The following is an 18641-nucleotide window of genomic DNA, read 5'->3' as shown; positions in this document are numbered from 1 at the left end:
TAGATGAATTTGTAGTGAATTGACTGGCTTTTTCTGGGGTAATGGAATCTGTAGACGTTTCACTGGTGTCTTTTGAAGTAATGGAATCTGTAGACGTTTCACTGGTGTCTTTTGGAGTAATGGAATCTGTAGTAAGTTCACTGGTGGATTCTGAAGTAGTGAAATCTGTTGTGAAGTCACTAGGGGTTTCTGAAATAATGGAGTATGTAGAAAGTTTATTAATAGTTTCTAAAGTAATGGAGTTTGTAGAGGTTTCAGTGGTAGTCTCTGAGGCAATGGAAATTATATAGTTTTCACTAGTTGTTTCTAAAGTAATGGGATTTGTAGAGGCTTGAGTGGTGGCTTGAGGTGTACTATAAACTGTATTGGGTTCATTAGTGGTTTCGGAAGTAATGGAATCTGCAATAAGTACACTAGTGGTTTCCAAAGTAATTGAATCTGTAGTAAATCCATTTGTAGTTTCGGAGGTAAAGGAGTCTGTAGAAGTATCAATAGTGACATTTGAAGTAATGGAATATGTAGTGAGTTTATTAGTGGTTTCTGAAGTAATGGAATGTGTAGACGTTTCAGTGGTAGCCTCTGAAGTAATCGAAATGGTATTGCTTTCACTTGTGGTTTCTAAAGTAATGGATGATTCAATGATGGTGGTTTTGAAACTATCAGAGCCTGTAGTAAATTGACTGGTGGTTTCTGAAGTATTGCAACATGTAGAGGTTTCAATCTTGGCATCTGATGTGATGAAATCTGTAGTGAGTTTGCTGGTGGTTACTGAAGTAGGGAAATCATTTGAAAGTTCACTGGTGGTTTCTAAAGTATTGGAACCTGTAGACGTTTCACTGCTGGTATCTGAGATGATGACATCTGTAGTGAGTTCACTGGTGGTTTCTGTTGTAATGAAAACTGTAGTATGTTCACTGGTGGTTTCTGAAGTAAGAAAATCTGTAGTGAGTTTACTGGTGGTTTCTGATGTAATGGAATATGTAGAAGCTTCATTTGTGGTTTCTGAAGAAAATGAATCTGTAGAGATTTTACTAATGGTTTCAGATGTAATGGGATCTGTAGAGGTTTCACTGATGGTTTCTGAAGTAATGGAAACTGTAGTGAGCTCACTGGTGGGTTCTGAAGTAATGGAAACTATAGTGAGCTCACTGGTGGGTTCTGAAGTAGTAGAATCTGCAGTGAATTTGCTGGATGTTTCTAAAGTAATGGAATCTGTAGTGAGTTTACTTTTGGCTTCTGAAGTAAAAGAATCTGTACTAAGCTCACTGGAGGTTTTTGACGTAATAAAGTCTGTAGGGACTTCACTAGCAGTTTCTGAAGTAATGGAATCTATAGTAAAATCATTAGTGATTTCTGAAGTAATTAAATCTGTAGTGAATTCAGAGTTGGTTTCTGAGAAAATGGAACCTGTAGTATCAATAGTGACATCTGAGGTAATCAAATATGTTGTAAGCATGTTAGTGGTTTCTGAAGTAATGGAATTTGTAGAGGTTTCAGTGGTAGTCTTTGAAGTAATGGAAATTGTGTTTTTTTTGCTGGTGCTTTCTAAAGTAATGGCATTTGTAGAAGCTTCAATGGTGGCTTCTGAAGTAATGTAATTTGTATTGAGTTCATTGCTGGTTTTCATAATATCAAAGCCTGTAGTAAATTGACTGGTGGTCTCTGAAGTGGGATATGTAGTGAGTTCAATGGATGTTTTAGAAGTAATAGAATCTGCAGTTAGCTCACTGGTCATTTCTGAAGTAATAAAATCTGAAGTAAGTTCACTGGTGGTTATTGAAGTGTTGGAATCTGTTGTAAGTTCACTGGTTGTTTCTAAAGTAATGGATATTGTAGAGGTTTCACTGCTAATTTTTGATGTAACGGAGTCTGTAGTAATTTCACTCTTGGTTTCTGAAGTAAGAGAATCTGTATTAATTTTACTGTTTGTTTCTGAAGTAATTGAATCTGTAGTGAATTCATTAGTTGTTGAAGTATTATGTTCACTGGTTGTTTGTGAAATAATGGAATCCTCAGTAAGCTCACCAATAGTTTCAGAAGTAATGAAATATGCAGAGGTTTTGCTGTTGGTTTCTGAACTAATGGAATCTGCAGAGGTTTCACTGGTGGTACCTGAAGTAATAAAAACTGTAGTGAGTCCACTGCTGGTTTCTGAAGTAATGGAATCTGTAGTGAATCTACTAGTAGACTCTAAGGAAACTGAACTTGTAGTGAATTCACTTTTGGTTTCTGAAGTACTAGAATCTGTATTGGGTTCATTGATTGTTTCTGAAGTAAGGAATTCTCTAGTAAGTTCACTGATGGTATTTGAAGTAATGTATGTAGTGGGTTCACTGGTGATTTCTGAAGTAAATACATCTGTAGTAAGTTCACAAGTGGTTTTAGAAGTAATGGAATCTGTAGGGGTTTCAATGGTGGCTTTTGACGTAATGGAAACTGTATTAGGTCCACTGGTGTTTTCCAAAGTATTGGAGTATGTTGTAAATTGACTAGTGATTTCTGAAGTAATGGAAACGGAAATGAGTTCACTAGTGGTTTCTGAAGTAATTGAATTCATAGTAAGTTCATTGGTAGTTTCTGGAGTAATGAAATGTGTTGTGGGTTCGCTAGTGGTTTCTGAAGTCATGGAAACTGCACTAGGATTGGTGCTGGTTTCTAACGTATTGGAATCTGTAGTAAATTCATTGGTATTTTCTGTAGTAATAGAATTTGTAGAGAATTCACCTGTGGTTTCTGAAGTAATGGCATTTGTTTTCCTAGTGGTTATTGAAGTAATGGAATCAGTAGAGGTCTTACTGGTCATTTCTGGAATAATGGAACTTGTATATGTTTCCCTGGTGGTTCTTGAAGTAATAAAATCAGTAGAGATCTTGCTGGTTGTTTCTGAAATAAAATGTGTAGAAGTCTCACCGAAACAAATCAGATTTCAATAAACTGTCAGGCGTGGTTTAAAGCTGAACTCCAAGAAAATAAAAAATACTCAAATGAATGGTGCTTTGTATTTATTAAATGTTTTAAATATATAGTATTTATTTAATACAATCAGTCCATATGAATTAATTTGTTTGATAACACCTTCTCACAGTCTCTTTACAGCAGAGATCAGACTTGGGGAGAAGGAAGCATCACAAGAAGACACTCATTTTTTATATAGTGCTCATGTATAGTCAGTAAATATTATTATTATTAATGTATATAGTACAGTTTGCACTTTACAATATAAAGGGAGACAGTACAGTTACAATATAAATTTAGAGGGTTAGGAGGACCCTGCTCATGAGAGCTTACAATCTAATAGGGTGGGGTAAGTGGAAAAAAAGGAGATAACTGTGAGGAAGCTGATGGAAGAATTAAAAGTTCAATTGTTAGGTGGAGGTGGGATAGGCTTCCCTGAAAAGATGAGTTGTCAGGGATCGCCTAAAGGTGGTTAGAGCTGGATAGCTGGGCAGATTAAGGTAGAGAGTTCCGGAGGATGGGAGAGGCTCTGAAGAAGTCCTGGAGGTCAGCATGAAAGGAGGGGACAAGGGAGCTAGAGAACAGGCGGTCTAAGAAGAGCAGAGTGGATGGTTTGGTATGTTAAGTGAGGAAGATACCTCTACAGTGGAGATGTCCTCACGGATTGCATCAATCTTGTTTTTGAAGTGATTAGCAATCTCTTGGACAGTGAGTGAGTTAGTGGGTGGAGGTGGTCAGGGACAAAATAGAAAAATGAGGTAGGCAAGAGCCAGCATGGACTAGAAGAGACTGAATAAATAGGTTTGTTTGTCAGCATGGGGGCAGGAATTGTGTTTTAAGAGCAGAAACAATTGAGTACTGTCCGTGATACTTTTTTTATTTGCACTAACATACAATTTTGAGGACAAGCTTTCAGTACTCAATTGTTTCTGTCGCAAATGCAATAATACGGCTACAATCACCTCAAGCATGTTTTAAGAGCAAGAAGTCTTGCAGGGCTTTATGCCACACTCACACAAAAGCACAGCTATGTCTCTTGAGATGTCTGGTGCCTTCAGTCTACCAAGGTTGTAATGGTCAAGAATGTGTCCAGTTGAGGTGAGAGTGAACTGTTATAGACAGAAGTGGCCAGGTTAGGGCAACACGGGGTGAAATTTTATCACAGAGGTGGTCAGTAGCAGAATAGAAAAGAGAATGGCTTAAGTGACAAATGTTTCTTATAGGTAATCATTTTCTGCTTGGTGGTAGAAGACAAGAACACCGTGAAACTGATGAGGTTGTAATCAGAGAACGGAAAGGGGGTGTTGGTGAGGTTACAAGGAGAGCAGAGAATACAAGGTTAAGGGTGTTACCATTGGAGTGAACGGAAGTGTGTGTACATTGTGTTAGGTCAAAAGATGAGGTTAAACTGAGAGGTTGAGATGTAGCTGGGCTGTTAACATTAACAGAGATGTTAAAGTCACCAAGATAGTCGGTATATGAGACAAGAGAAAGTAGGGTAGCGAGGCAGAAAAGTCATCAAAGAAATGTGATACCAGTCCAGGAGGGCAATAAATCACTGCAATCCTCAGAGGAATTGGAGAAAACAGACAAACACAATTTGTCTCAAAAGAGAAAGATTGAGAGGGACGTGTGTAGGAAGGACTTGCAATGTGCTCAGTGGGGATAAAAGGAATCCAACTCCACCTCTGTTCTGTCCACTGGGTCTAGGTGAGTTCATCCAGAGGAGGCCACCATGGGAAAAAGCAGAGTTAGATTCTTGAAGCCAGGTTTCAGTAATGGCAAGAAGGTTAAAAAGAATGGAAGAAAAGAAGGAGGGGGCTGGTTTTTGGAAGCAGAGGGATAGATATTAAACTGAGTGAAGAAGGTGATAAGTGCAGTAATCGGCAGAAGGTAAGAGTGTGTAGGGGGGATTTGCAATGTGCTCAGTGGGGATAAAAGGAATCCAACTCCACCTCTGTTCTGTCCACTGGGTCTAGATGAGTTAATCCAGAGGAGGCCACCATGGGAAAGGGCAGAGTTAGATTCTTGAAGCCAGGTTTCAGTAATGGCAAGGAGGTTAAAAAGAATGGAAGAAAAGAAGGAGGGGGCTGGTTTTTGGAAGCAGGGGGATATAAATTAAACTGAGTGAAGAAGGTGATAAGTGCAGTAATGGGCAGAAGGTAACAGTGAGGGTGAGATAAAAAAAAGCTGTGGAGTGGAGTGGAGATGAAAGGTAATTTAATGGGAATTTTAGGACAGAGGACATTAAGATGAGAAGGGTATAGGGAGAATATTAGAGGGTAGGGTAAAGAGTAGAAATAGGATTTCATAAATGATGCTTTACAAATTGTTGGTTTGTTTGCAGTGTTTCCAGAATGGAGCATAGTTGTTTCTTGTTGTATCTTCTTACTGTTAGCTAAACCGCTGTGTTACTTAATATGTTGTATTTGTGCAAAAATACTTTGGCAAAAAAATGTTTGCAGCCTGTAATTGTCCCCATAAGCTAATCTAAATTGATAGGCTGATTGAGCAGTGAAGTGTTAGTCAATTCATCAATTAGGAACTGATAAGAGATACTTCAATGGAAGAGGAAATTGTCAAAACCATACCAGCCACAGATACAGGCCAAAGTTATAAATGATCATTGTTTCATTGTTTATTGTTTGCGATTATTGATTACAAAAGTAGGTGAGAATTAAACTCCAAACATATGAACAAGTTTAAAAAGTTCTTTGAGGGCATTTACCAGAGAGCCTTGATTAGAAGATTGTCAGTTTGGCAGTGATGCATGAATGGGTATGGTTAGCATGGATTTTTAGATCAGCAGCAGCATTTACCTGTGAAGGAGCAGAGAAGACATGATGAGAAAGTGGCAGGAGCTGTTATACTGCCTAATACTTGTGGAAAAATACTTTGGCAAAACATATTTGCTGGCTGTGACTTTCCCGTGTCTGAGAGGAGGAGAAATTTACTGATGGAGAGATGAGCTAATCGGCCTGCTGCTTCTCTTGTCATTGTCAAGTCAAAGGGGAGGAGCAAAATCCGTAATTATTAACTGCAGCAGATTAAAATCAGGTCTCCTCAACCAGACTTTTTGGCAGGTAAAACAGCTCTTCCTCTTTGTCTTTCTCTCTCTAATATATACAGAATATACACTCGCCGGCCACTTTATTAGGTCCCCCTGTTCAATTGTTTGGTAACACAAATTGTTAATCAGCCAATCACATGGCAGAAACTCAATGCATTTAGGCATCGATACATGGTGAAGACAACTTGCTAAAGTTCAAACCAAGCATCAGAATGGGGAAGAAAAGGGATTTAAGTGACTCTGAACGTGGCATGGTTGTTGGTGCCAGATGGGCTGTGTCACGTACCTGATGGGAGACTGAATTGACAAGGTCGGCCTCACTTGTGTCACTAGTGATGTGTCACTGTGATGTTGAAACAGAGGGAGTCTAAGGACCAGGGGGACAAGAGCGCCAGTGGTTGTTGCTTACAGCTCTTGCAGATGATGACCTTGGAAGGCGGATGATCCTCTGATTTGGACACCGTAATAATAAACAGAGCAGGTTCTGTGGATTGCCAGACGTGCAGCAGGGCAAGGAAGGTAGTGAGGAAAAGAGACTGGAGCAGAGTCATGGGATAGCCAGGGTCATCAACAGTTGGGCAGCGTGGTACAGAATCAGAAGGAAAAGCCAAGGTCAGGAGCAGAGCCGAAGTCAGAAACCGGTATCAGGAGAGTAATCGAAGTCGGGTCAGGAACAAGCCGGGTTGGTAACGAAGGAATCGTACAGGAACAAACAGGACACGGGGGGAGCTGAAGACCAGTCAGCACTGAACCTGAGCAAAGGCACACTTTAAATGGGCCGTCTGGCGCCAATCTTCGCCGTGCGTGTGCGCGATCGCGCATGCGCACAACCGGCAATTCTTCTGCGGGAATTCCTATGCGCATGCGCATTCCAGATCGCGATTCTTCTTGCCGGAAATCTCTTACAGGCTGGTCTGAGTATTTCAAAAACTGATTTTCACACACAACCATCTCTAGCGTTTACAGAGAATGGTCCGAAAAAGAGAATGTATCCAGTGAGCGGCAGTTGTGTAGATGAAAATACCTTGTTGATGTCGGAGGTCAGAGGAGAATGGGCAGACTGGTTGCTGCGACATTCAGATGGTCGGGTCATAATTTGGCGTAAACAACATGAAAGCATGGATCCATCCTGCCTTGTATCAACAGTTCAGGCTGGTGGTGGTAGTGTCATGGTGTGGGGGAGATTTTCTCGGCACTAGCAAGGTGTACCTAATAAAGTGTCCAGTGGGTGTATATACAGTATATTCTATATATCATCTCTGTAATGAGCACTTTGCCTGGAGTTCAGATTGTTTGCATTAGTTAACAAGCCTGATGACATGTTTCCATTCATATAAATGGTACCTGGTAAAGTGGTGTCTGTGTATTCACACTGAGGTCCAGAGAATCCTGGCTTACACACACATATGCCATCAATAATCTCACCTCCAAATGAACACTGGCCTGAAAGAAGAGAAAGAATCAGTATCAGAATATTGAAAACGTCTTTCAGACAATGGTCAGTCATTTAGCAAGAGCCAGTATTTAGTCAGATATTGCTTTTCCATTTAGAGATTGTAGATTTATTGGAGCTGAAAGATCTGTCCTCCTTAATGGGTTTAAAGCCTGAAGGTTTTCTACTTTTATGAGTTCTATGCATGGAGGTAAAAAAACCTTTGGTATACTCTTTCCCCCCACAGCCCCCCCAATACTCACCCGAGCTCCCTCTTTATCCAGCGTGGTGCATGAAAGCCTTGGCTGTCATGGGTCTCTCTCTCCTTATTGGCTGAGACAACAGTGATAGCCATTGGCTCTCACTGCTGTCAATCACAGCCAGTGAGCCAATGAGGAGAGAGCAGAGGGTGGGGCCGAGCCATGGCTGTATGTGTCCTATGTACGCATAGAACAGAACTCAGGAGTGAACATGCACCAGTGCCTCCCTAGCAAGCAGCTCGGGGGAAGAGCCAGGATTGCCGGCAGGGGACCCGAGAAGAAGAGGATCTGGGCTGATCTGTGCAAAACCATTGCACAGAGCAGGTAAGTATAACATGTTTGTTATAGAAAAATATGAAGCTTTAAAATCACTTTAACATAGAGCTTAACGGGGAACGAAATGGAGCTGTACTTACCTTTCCTTCAAATGTTCCTGTCCGCATTTAAAAAAAAGGGGTTTAGTTTCACAAATTTGCAAATATATGTATAAGCCGCAGTGGCACATCAAGGCACCCCAGTGTTATAATTTTTAGAGTCTCCCAAGTTGGAGCACATATAGTAGTGGAGATTATGAGCAGGTTTGCCTGGAGGGAGCCCACCCCTCTGTAAAGGTACAGGGACGCAAGGGACACCCAACAAGGGGACAATGGCAGCTGAAGGTATCCAGTGCCTCACTGGTCCAATTCACCAACTAAACAAACAAGTGGCAACCACCGCACTGATCTGATGTCACAAACTTCATTGCATAGAGCAGAGAACTGAGTGTAATCTGAGACCTATGTGGAGGGAATGGGCACATGCTCATAGAGAAACATGAACAAATATGGTTGTCTGTTGTGTGCTGGAGGAGGGGGTGGAGCCATCCCCAGATATTCTGTGGTTTTGGAATAACCTGTCAGAAATGATTCATGCAGATAGCAGAGGAAAAAGAGTGTAGACAGAAATCACACTAGGTACTTTGAATTGAGACTAAAAACACTATTGAGCGGCATGCTTTGTTCATTTTTCATTTCAGAGGTTTACAACTGCTTTAAAGAAGTAGTTGCAAAGTCAACATAGTACCTCAAATGAAGACAAAATGTGTCAAACAAGCTTGAGCTGGCATTTTAACCTTTGTATTGTTTTTATTTTTCAGTAAATCAGAGTATGTGAACCTTTTTAATAATATTGCTATAATGCTGTGATTTTTATCAGGTTTACTGGTAAGATTACTTGGTGTGCTAAAGTTTACCTTCTCAAGAGAGAGGAGAAGGGGAAGAGGTTTTTCGGGGAGACTGAGGCTACAATCCCTCCTGACTGCTTGAAGAGGTGCACAGGAGAGATCTAGAACTGTTGTTGCTACTGTAGGAGTTCACCAGATGAGCCAATGGGTAGGAGGCAGTGACACAAGAAGTGTAGACCTTCAGAAATGTTGGTCATGTGTTGTGAGTGCTGGTGAGTTCTTTAGCCAATAGGCTCACTGCATTTCTGTAACCTGAATCCCAGCTGCTTGTGTAATTTAAAATGAAGGACCCTCCCCTACATGAATGAGTAAAGGGGGCATAGTACAACTGGTAACCCATTCACAAAAAAATAAGTAGTAAATAAACACATAACACATTTGACAAAGTCCTTTATAAAAAAAAAAAAAAAACATGCCCCGTAGTGTAAGTACATCATCAATCCATAGTCAACCACGTTGTCCTATGATGAAGAACCAGTGTCAGTCACAATGAAAGATGGCTGAAAACAAGCCAATAGAAGACATCTGGACCCACTAAGACAATAAGTTCCAAACAGACTCTCACCACAAATGACATCTCCTGGACCAGCAGCTGATATTCCAGTTGAAGTTATTGATTAAATATGGCCATGATCATTTTGGTCAGTGATATCACCTGGGATTCTCCACGCCTTTATTTCCATTCAACTGGCAGCCCAGGAGCTAACATTCATGAAGGGAGTGCAAAGAAAGCAGGATACTTGTGTGTGTAGTACTTTGATTGCGCCAACGGGTGTCTTCCATCTTTACTGATGGATCTACATTGATTTATGATCTAACTGTTGAGGAATTTACACTGTGGGACATTTTTTGTTTTTTTGTTTAACAAAGGACCTAGCCACAGTGTTGTATCTTTTTTACTATTTTACCTTTTTATGAATGAGTATTTAGAGATACTATGTAACCTTTACATATTCTTGTAGGGGGGAAGTTATCAGGGGTCCCCTGTTTTGATGGGGCTTTCATATTTCAATAAGTCCCCCTCAAAGACCCCACATTCCCCAGCCAGGCCCTTCTCCTCATTAACATGGGGACAAAATGCTTTGACAGGATCCACTATCTTGGCAAGGCACCCTCCCCATTTTGAGGGTATGTGGCCTGTTATAGTTTAGGAGGGGGTGCACACTTACCCCCACCTATTTCATGTATGTTCAGATAGGGATCTTGTATGAATTTTGGGGTGACCATCAACATGGGCACAAAATGCTTTACCAGGGCTCCCCTCCTTGGCAAGGTACCCTCTCCATGTTGAGGGTATGTGGCCTGATATAGTTTAGGAGGGGGTGCACACTTACCCCATCTCTTTCCTGCATGTTCAGATAGGGATCTGATGTGGATTTTGTGGGGACCCTGTGCTATAGTGCAGCTGGCAAGTGGTTAAAGTAAAGCTCCATACATACTGAATATCGGACAGTTCAACAGAAACCGTCCAATATTCGGCCCATGTCTACACCAACCGAATGGTTGGCTTCTGTCAAATGGGCATGCTGGAAAACCAGCATCCTATTAACATCCAATCAGTGCTGTCAGCCAATGGCTGTGGGCACTGATAGGTGTGTTCTGGGTGGGCAGTCCCCCTGTCAGAACACAATAGCACAGTAGCACAATTGCTGTACTAACATCAGATAGTACAGCAAGCTCCTCCCAAGGTCTTCAGTTTTTTTTTATTCAGCCTGCAGGGTTGAACTAAAAACAACTTATAGTGTGTACCAGACATAAGTAAGTATTTTAAATTTTGTTCTTTAAGTCTCTTCAAAAGAGTTGCTGTTTAAAAAAATATTTTTGCTTTGGTACGTATTCCCATGGCCAGCCCAGCTGCTCATGCACTTTGTTTGACAATCCCTTGCCTATTAGCTTTGAAAATTGCCAGAACTGATTTTCAGGATTTGCTTTCCATTGACTTCGATTTTGCATTACAATTCACAATTTTTTAATGCATTTGTTAAAATGTTCTTGCAAATGAGGTTTAATGCTGAAAAATGTAAACTAATGCACTTGGATGCTAAAAATATGAATGCAAGTTACTAGCTGGGGAGAGGACTTCTGGGGGCTTCCAGGACAGAAAAAGATCTGGGGGTAATATTACAGTTGCAAGAAAAAGTATGTGAACCCCTTGGGATTACGTGGAGTTTTGCATGAATTGGGCATAAAATGTGCTCTGAACGTCATCTAAGTCACAACAATAGAAGAACACAGTCTGTTGAACATAATACTACACAAACATTAGATGTTGCCATGGTTTAATTGCACATAACATGTAAACATTCACAGTGCAGGGAGGAAAAAGTATGTGAGGCCCTAGCTTAATGACTTCTCCCAGAGCTAATTGGAGCCAGGAGTGAGCCAACCTTGACTCCAATCAGTGTGATGATATTGGATGTGTTGCTGACAGCTGTCCTGCCCTTAAAAAGCACACACCTGTTTTGGGTTTACTGGTTTCAAGAAGCACTGTCTGATGTGAACCATGCCTCACAGAAAAGAGCTCTCAGAAGACCTACGATCAAGAATTGTTGACTTGCATGAAGCTGGAAAGGGTTACAAAAGTATCTCCAAAAGCCTTGATGTTCATGTGTCCACGGTAAGACAGACAGTCTACAAATGGAGAAAGTTTAGCACTGTTGCTACTCTCCCTAGGCGGGGTCGCCCTGTAAAAATGACTGCAAGAGCACAGCGCAGAATGCTGCATGAGGTAAAGAAGAATCCCAGAGTGTCAGCTAAAGACCTACAGAAATCTCTGGCACATGCTAACATTTTTGTTGACACATCTACAATAAGGAAAACATTAAACAAGAATGGAGTACATGGGAGGACACCACGGAGGAAGCCATTGCTGTCCAAAAAGAATATTTCAGCACGTTTGAAGTTTGCAAAAGAGCACCTGGATGTTCCACAGCACTACTGGCAAAATATACTGTGGACAGATGAAACCAAGATTGAGTTGTTTGGGAAGAACACACAACACTATGTGTGGAGAAAAAAAGGCACAGCACACCAACATCAAAACCTCATCCCCACTGTAAAACATGGCGGAGGGAGCATCATGGTTTGGGGCTGCTTTGCTGCCTCAGGGCCTGGACGGATTGTTGTCATTGATGGGAAAATGAATTCCAGAGTTTATCAAGACATTTTGCAGGAAAACCATCTGTCCTCCAACTGAAGCTCTGCAGAGGATGGGTGATGCATCAGGACAATGACGCAAAGCATACAAGTAATTCAACAAAACAATGGCTGCAACAGCACGGAATACGCCTTCTGGAGTGGCCCAGTCAGAGTCCTGACCTCAACCCGATTGAAATGCTGTGGCATGACCTTAAGAGAGCGATTCACACCAGACATCCCAAGAATATTGCTACACTGAAACAGTTTTGTGAAGAGGAGTGGTCCAAAATTACTCCAGATCCTTGTGCAGGTCTGATCTGCAACTACAGGAAACGTTTGGTTGAGGTTATTGCTGCCAAAGGAGGGTCAACCAGTTATTAAGTCCAAAGGTTCACATACTTTTTCCTCCCTGCACTGTGAATGTTTACATGTTATGTGCAATTAAACCATGGCAACATCTAATGTTTGTGTAGTATTATGTTCAGCAGACTGTGTTCTCCTATTGTTGTGACTTAGATGACGTTCAGAGCACATTTTATGCCCAATTCATGCAAAACTCCACGTAATCCCAAGGGGTTCACATACTTTTTCTTGCAACTGTAAATGACAGACTCAGCAATGGCATGCAATGCCAAGCTGCAGCAAGTAAAGCTAGCAAAATATTAGTATGCATTCAAGAGACAAAACTATAATCCTGCTACTTTATAAAACTCTGATTCGGCCACATCTAGAGTGTGCCATCCAGTTGTGGTCAGCAGTCCTCAGGAAGGCTGTGCTGGAACTGGAGAGAGTCCAGAAAAGGACAACAAAGTTAATAAGGCGACTGGAGGACCTCAATTATGAGGAATGACTACAAACATTAACCTTTTTCGCCTTGGAGAAGATACGCTTGAGAGGAGATATGATAGCAATATACAAACATCTTAATGGTGATTCTGGCATAAAGAACAAACTATTCAGGCTCAGGGAGGGTAAGAAGACACACGGCCACTCTTTGAAATTGGAGGAGAGGTGGTTTAACCTTCAACTGCATAGGGATTTTTCACTTTCAGAGCGGTGAGGATGTGGAACTTGAATCCACAATCGGTAGTGTCAATGGGACGCATTGATAGTTTAAAAAAACTCTTGGATGGGCTTCTTAGGGAACACAGTGTACAGGGATATGAGTTTTAACATGAATACACATACACCCACATGGGTTGAACTGGATAGACTGGTGTCTTTATTCAGCCTTACCAACCATATAACTATATGACAGTGTTCACACCTGCACACTCAATCTGCTGGTTTCTGGTAAGACCTGGACACTGGGCTGAGGATTATTTCCTCCAAAAGCTCTTCAAAGCCCTGGACTCAATACCCTGAAAAGGGAATTATAAAAACTGGAGAAAACTGAAAATCCAGTTTCCTCTGCTCAGAAACAATACTCTGGAGCCCCTCACGTTGCATACCTGAGAACCCTGTGTTGTCTTCAACCTCACTTCTACAGGGTCTCGCACTGTCATAGTATAAATTACATCTTAGGAGAAGGTGTCACATCTAAGTTATGCCCTAGGAAAGCATGCACTGTTGTTCATTGCATACTTCTAGACTTATGGCCAGACGTACCATTCCAGCAAGCCAATAGTAGGCCACTGAGACTTTCTACTACACCAAGTGGGCAATGGGAAGGCACGGTCAGCAGGCCAGAGTGCAACTATTCAGGCTCATTGGCATTCTGGAAATAACATGAATAAATGTGCAGCCCCATACAGTCCATTTTATGTTCAAAAAAGCCATTGGCTTAATTCAAGGCAAATATACAGTACATTCCATATCACAAGTCTGTACATACCTGGCCTGACCACAATGATTTCACATTGGCTTCCCATGAAGTCTTCTAGACAATAACACTTGAATCCATCATAAGTTCCACCATTAAAGCAGTGGAGACCTGCCAGAAGAACAAATAAAGAGAGTGAACAATAGCTTCAAGATATCATCACTTGCATTCTATTGTTAGGTAAAGTGTACTAGCAAAAATGTGCCCAATCATTAAACAGGATGAATATGAAAGTGAGTTTGGGAGCTGTGTTGGTTAGTGCAGTGTGTGAGGATGCAATGTTGGCAAATGCAGTGGTACCAGGGGCGGACTGACAACTCATGGGGCCCCCAGGCAATAAGGGATCATGGGGCCCCTGTGTCCTTGCCCAAACTCAAAAAGGCTGTAAAAGCAATCATTTCCCCTTCTCTCTGGCTGCATTCTTGCAGCCATTGAGAAATACTGTGTGAGCTGCGATTGGTCACAGCTTGTCATATGGTACAAGGCTGTTGTGAATAGCCTTGTACCATGTGATTTCTGTGATCATTCACAGATTTCACATGTAGTAAGCAGGGGCAGACTGACAACTCATAGGGGACCCCGGGCAATAGGGGATCATGGGGCCCCTGTGTCCTTGCCCAAACTCGAAAAAGCCTATGAAAAAGGTACCAGGGGCATCTCATGGGGCCTCCTACTGACCCCAGGCCCTCGGGCAGTGCCCGAGTTTCCAAATGGTCAGTCCGCCCCTGAGTGGTACATGTAATTTTGGTAGTGTGAGTACAAATATGGGCCAATGGAGGTGCATTGTCAATGAGCTCAAAACTGTACATGGGTGCATAGGTGTGGAGTTGGTCAGAACAAATATATGTGTCCTCAGCAAGTGCAAAAGGTATAGCAGTGGAAAGGGGTCCTATATGATGCTGCAATTGCAAAGAACTGTGTTTTGTGCGATAGTGCAGTGGCACCGAGTTGGGTCCTGCCAAGAGTGTGAATAAAGCAAAATTGCTCAATGCACATAAATTTATTTTTTAATTAATCTCTAGAATCTAGATGAGTGATTTTGAGCCATTTGGCTAGAGGAATCCCCGTACCCAGGAACTAAACCTACATTTAACTTTTGCAGTGCAGGGTAAAACCACTGCAAGGGTTGATTGTGTCCACTTCCCAGAGTTTGACTTTATAACATTTACATACCCATGGGTATTTTTTAAATTTATGCTTACAAGACATTTGCTTTTTTTCTAATATATTTTAGCTAATAAAATCTTTCTGAAGAGAATCAAATTAAGCTAAAGTTTACAAAATACTATGTGGACTACGCATACATTAAGTGCATTAATTTTGACAATACATGAATAATTATGGTTCACATATACAAGGTGAATAATTGTAACATTCAGTCCAAATTTGGAAAAATAAAATGCCCAAGTGTTGAATACTAATTGGTGAACTTTGTGCAAAAAATGACAGGTGCTCCTCTGTGCTCAATCAGTGCCCCACATGGATGTGCACTCACTGTTTGCCATGGACCACTTATCTCTAGGTTGGTCTTAAGCACCTGACGAATTTCGTTAATGACGAATTTCCCCCACAAATCATTATCACTCAATTCTGCAAGTGGTTCTGATTTACTATCGCTGTTCTCTAGCCGGTCTAAAACCGATTTTGACTAAAGGGACGCTTTTTGGACGCCATGGACGTTTCTCAGTTTCCAGGCAGAAAGAACAGTAAAAATGCAGGCAGGGTGCCGGACAAAGCACTCGGGACAAAATGTATGTGAAATGGTTTGATACAGGAATGTTATACTATGTGATTTTAGTGTATATAGTGAATGTCACTTTTTGTCATTTTCAAATTTCCCGCCGTTCCGTCCCCCGTACGTCCCGACGTCGCAGGGGATGGAATACAGATGACAGATGCCGGCATCCGCCGTATTACATTGCCGGGGACACTACAGGGGGGACATCGCGGGAGCGCAGGACAAGGTAAGTGATCGAGGGATCGCGGAGCAGCGCCGAATGGTAAGCCCGAGTGTAGCTCAGGGTTACCGCTTGTGGTACTAAATTTTTACACCGAGCTACACTCACCGCCAGGGAAGTTAAAAAAGACCAAACAGGTTCTTTACCTAATACAGGACATTTTCTTAAAAAAAAGGTTCCAATTGAATTTTCTACTGTGTAGACAAAAAAATATGTTTTACTGCTAGCTCTGATTGTTACATGTTTCAGCCCATGGTGAAGTGCACAGTGCTCAGAAGTTGACAACTGTCTGCAGAGTCAATAGCTAAAGACCTCCAAAATTCATGTGGCCTTTAGATTAGCACAACAACAGTACATAGAGAGCTTAATAGAATGGGTTTCCATGGCCAAGTAGCTGCATCCAAGCCTTACATCACCAAGTGCAATGCAAAGTGTCGGACACTGTGGTGTAAAGCACACCGCTACTGGACTCTAGAGCAGTGGAGACGTGTTCTCTGGAGTGACGAATCACGCTTCTTTGTTTCGCAATCTAATGGATGTGTCTGGGTTTAGCAGTTGCCAGGAGAACGGTACTTGCCTGACTGCATTGTGCCAAGTGTAAAGTTTGGTGGAGGGGGGATTATGGTGTGGGGTTGTTTTTCAGGGGTTGGGCTTGGCCCCTTGGTTTCAGTGAAGGGAACACTTAAGGTGTCAGCATATCAAGACATTTTGGACAATTGTATGCTCTCAACTTTGGGGGAACAGTCTTGGGATGGCCCCTTCTTGTTCCAACATGACTACACACCAGTGCACAGAGCAAGGTCCATAAAGACATGGAGGAGCCAGTTTGGGGTGGAGGAACTTGACTGGCTTGCACAGAGTCCTGACTTCAACCCCATATCACACCTTTGGGATGAATTATAGAGGAGACTGTGAACCAGGACTTCTAGGATCAGTGCCGGACCTCACAAATGCGCTTCTGGAAGAATGGTCAAACCTTCCCATAGACACCCTCCTAAACCTTGTGGACGGCCTTCCCAGAAGAGTTGAAGCTGTTATAGCTGCAAAGGGCGGGCCAACTCAATATTAAAACCTACGGACTAAGACTAGGATGCCAATAAAGTTCATGTGTGTGTAAAGGCAGGCCGACCAATACTTTTGGCAAAATAGTGTATAAATAAATACAACATATAGCAACCTAAATAGATATTATTCTTCTTACGTGAAATTATTTTAGAGCATGACAAACTTAGAACAGATTCTGAGAGCAGAACAGGAACTTCTACCAGAGAATATATATTTTTAAATTGTTTCCATCCCTAAACCCATTGAAGATCTGCAATGTATCTTACCAGATGCTGAAGGACAGAGGACCAGTAGAAAGAGTAGTGACCACACAAAGGTCTTCATCCCTGGAGACCAACAATATCCCTATCTCGTCTTTTCTTATCAGCTGTACAGACAGTTCATCCAGTAAGTCCTGTATCACATTAAATACATAAGAGCAGAGCCCGAGCTTGTATATTATAAAGATGTGACGTAGGACCAAGTTGACACACAGTGTAAAAATCACTCATGGGACCAAAGTTCAGCTGCATTAGTAGTTATTCAGCTCAGAAACTCCCTTATAATCCATTAATGAATGACCCTGTGCATTCAGGATAAGACAGGTGTCAGGATATTGATGGTATGGATTTGTTCTTGGGAAACCCCTAAAAAGTAATCAAAATAATAATAAAAAAGAAAATTAGAAGAGAATTTACAACAGATATCATTTTACATAGTACTTATGCTCATAGTGATAAAAAGAAAGGAAAATAAATCTCAATAATATAGCAGGCAGCTCAATGACAATAAGGTACCTGGTATTATCTTTACATGTTTATTCTAAAAGATCACCAAAACCACTGATTAAGTCGGAACTAATTTCAAAGTAATAAAAAGGAGAAGATAAAACAGAGAGCAGTCAACATGAGGGACGTAACTAGAATTGTGATAGACCCTGGGATCCTTTGACACCCTAAGCAGAGCAATGAGGTGGTGCCTGATGAGTTTGGCAAAATTATGCTAACACAGAAGGGGTTTAAAGGGGTACTATTATTATTATTATTATTATTATACAGCATTTATAAAGCGCCAATAGTTTGCTCAGCGCTGTATATTACAAAGGAGGACAGAACATGTGACAGAACAATACCAATACAATGCAAAACATGAGGGGATTGAGGGCCCTGCTCTTTCGAGCTTACAATCTAGGAGGGAGGGGATGGTGGCACAGGAGGAGATAGCTGTGGGGGATGGAGTGGTAGGAAGAGTGGAGGAGGTCGGCAGGTTAGCAGGGGGTGGGGTAGGCTTCAATGAAGAGATGGGTTTTCAGGGTGCACCTAAAGGAGAGGAGAGTAGGTGATAATCTGATGGGTTGGGGCAGGGAGTTCCAGAGGATGGGGGACACCCTGGAGAAGTCCTGGAGGCGGGCATGGGAGGAGGAGACCAGGGAACTAGAGAGAAGGAGGTCTTGTGAGGAGCGGAGTGTGCGTATTGAGCGGTACTTGGATATTAGGTCAGTGATGTAGTTCGGGGCAGTATGGTGGACGGCTTTGTACGTCAGTGTTAGGATTTTGAATTTGATCCGTTGTGCAATCGGAAACCAGTGGAGGGATTGGCAGAGGGGGGTGGCGGAAATGGAGCGGTTGGAAAGGTGAATGAGTCTGGCAACCGTATTCAGGATCGACTGAAGCGAGGATAGCCAGCGGCGAGGGTATGATTAAATAAAACCTAGACCAACTCTGCTGTGGGTCAACAGTA

The 18641-nt window shown here is 41.9% G+C and overlaps 1 long non-coding RNA gene across 1 annotated transcript; it reads right to left on the bottom strand.

The window, feature by feature from the left end:
- Positions 1–2987: 2987 nt before the first annotated feature.
- On the bottom strand, positions 2988–17320 carry LOC149453957 (uncharacterized). The gene is made up of 4 exons (XR_016314409.1): positions 17189–17320; positions 13912–14010; positions 7370–7468; positions 2988–5774 (listed from the first exon to the last, which is right to left on the bottom strand). It is a non-coding gene; the product is annotated as an uncharacterized LOC149453957 (long non-coding RNA).
- Positions 17321–18641: the final 1321 nt, after the last annotated feature.

This window comes from Staurois parvus, unplaced genomic scaffold (genome assembly GCF_062004578.1).
Source record: "Staurois parvus isolate SC_StPar_1 unplaced genomic scaffold, SC_StPar_1.0 ptg000444l, whole genome shotgun sequence".
Taxonomy (NCBI): Eukaryota; Metazoa; Chordata; class Amphibia; order Anura; family Ranidae; genus Staurois; species Staurois parvus.
The sequence above is the reverse complement of the archived record's forward strand: the minus strand, read 5'-3'. Positions and strand labels throughout refer to the sequence as shown.